Source organism: Gracilinanus agilis, chromosome 5 (genome assembly GCF_016433145.1).
Source record: "Gracilinanus agilis isolate LMUSP501 chromosome 5, AgileGrace, whole genome shotgun sequence".
NCBI classification, from domain to species: domain Eukaryota; kingdom Metazoa; phylum Chordata; class Mammalia; order Didelphimorphia; family Didelphidae; genus Gracilinanus; species Gracilinanus agilis.
The window spans coordinates 9,704,218-9,706,505 of NC_058134.1; positions in this window are offsets into that span (position 1 = coordinate 9,704,218).

Sequence of the window (2,288 nt, forward strand, 5' to 3'; positions counted from 1 at the left end):
GTTGTTGCCGAGACAGAGTGAGCATTCAGGGAAGACTTCCCCAGTGAAACGACCTTTGGGAGGGTGCCGGTGGTGGGACAGAGCACTGCATCTGTGGTGAGAAAGATCTAAATTCAAATCCTACTTTAGATACGTACGAGCCATGTGAACTTGGACGATGTCACTAAATGCCTCCATGCCTTGGTTTATTCCTACATAAAGTGTGGGGTATTGGACAAGATGGTCCCTAAGGCCCCTGTCTAACTCAACATAGGATTCTATGTTGACTTTAAAGGCCAGATAGACATAGGAAACAGTAGAGGCAAAAACGTGGAGGTGGGAAAGCATGAGACATTTCAGGGGGCACAAAGCAGACCGATACAAGTTGTTAACCAACCAATCAATACATTAACAAGCACCTACTAGGTGTGAGGCTCTGTCCTAAGTGCTGAAGACAGAAAGGAAAAGCAGACCTTTCAAGAAGCTTATATTCTATTAGGCAGAGATTATATATATATTTAAAAAATAAAATTAAAAAAATATATAATTAAATTTTAAAAATATAAATATATTTATTTATTTAAGAAAATAAATATATATAGTGCAATACTTTACACCAAGAATTGCACTATATATATTTATTTTTAAAAATATTTTAAATAAATATATTATATATATATTATAATGTGATATATAATATATAATATAATATATAGTCAATTATATATAACATATAATTAAAATATATATATACTCTACGCCAAGAATTGCACTATAGGTTGGAAATAAAAATGGAAATTTAATACAGTGCCTACTCTCAAAGAGCTCGCACACTAATGGAGGAGACACCCCAGGAAGGGAAGCTCCTGATCCAGATTAGTCCATGGTGGAAGGAAAGACTGAGTTGTACTGACAAAAGGAGACATCTGGGAAGATGGCAGGGCCATTGAAGATGATAACGAGTCCGAGGGTTAGAGGAGGGGGGCTCTGACATCCCTCCAGAGTTGGGAGGTTAGCATCCAGCTGAGATTTGACACTCTATACCTAGTGGGAACTGCATGGTGGGGCCAGGAGGGTTGGTTATGGGAGGGAAAAGTCCGTGGTTCCCTTCATTAGCTGTTGGTGGGGTGGGCCAGCAAGAGGGGAAGGAGTAGAATTATACACAAAAGAACCACATGGTAACTCTGGAGGAAGTGAAGGGATCAATTAGGTCTTCATGTGGAAGGCATTTGAGCAATGCCTTCATTTGCAAGGATGACCTGAAGGCTCTTCATTTAATGTCTCTTCTTTAAATTAAATGTATCAACAATTTCCCCATCATTCCCCTCAGGTCCCTCTCCGTTGTGCCATTCATTTTCTTTTTAACCAATAAATCCCGTGAAACCGACTCGATAGGCACCCTCACCTCTGATGCGAGGAGGTTCTTTGTTTTGCTTACGCAAGAACTGAAGACACACCAAGACAAAAAACATGCTGTGAAAGGTGGTACAACTGTGCCGTATTTGAAAGCCACAAAAAGTCTGTGCTCGACATAGCATCATTCAGAGACAAAATAATTACTGAATAACCCAATTATTATCCAGTTTCCACCTTAATTTAACTCAGCAATTATCCTCGCTTACGCATTCCTTTTATCACTTAAAGGTTTAAGACACAATGAAGGCACCAAAATAAGTCTTTCTTCCTGTTGATTCTTTGGGTGCCCTCTTCTCTTCTCCCCACGCCCTCCAACACACAAATTCCACTGCTTTCAGGGAGACATGTGCTCATGAAAAGAAAAGAACATACCTTGGGGCAGCTGGGTAGCTCAGTGAATGGAGAGCCAGGCCTGGAGACGGGAGGTCCTAGATTCAAATCCGGCCTCAGACACTTCCCAGCTGTGTGACCCTGGGCAAGTCACTTAACCCCTATTGCCTACCTTTACCACTCTTCCCCCTAGGGGCCAGTACACAGAAGTTAAGAGTTTAAAAAAAAAAAAAAAAAAGAAAGAAAGAAAAGAAAAGAGCATCTCTGACATCGTATACGCTGAGTGTGTTCACCAGCTGACTTGCTCAAATGAATGGCATTTTCCTTCTTTCTCCTTTTGAAAGTCACTAGAGTGTGAAATAGCTTCTAATAGTGTTTACATTTTAGAAACGGGCCAGCCATGTTTGAATCCCCAGACCTCTAGCCACCAGGGAGCTATGAGAAAAGGCTCCTGAAGATTCTCCACTCAGCCCTTCTCCAGCTCCAGCTCTCTGTCTCTCTGTCTCTCTCTGTCTCTCTCTGTCTCTCTCTGTCTCTCTGTCTCTCTGTCTCTCTGTCTCTCT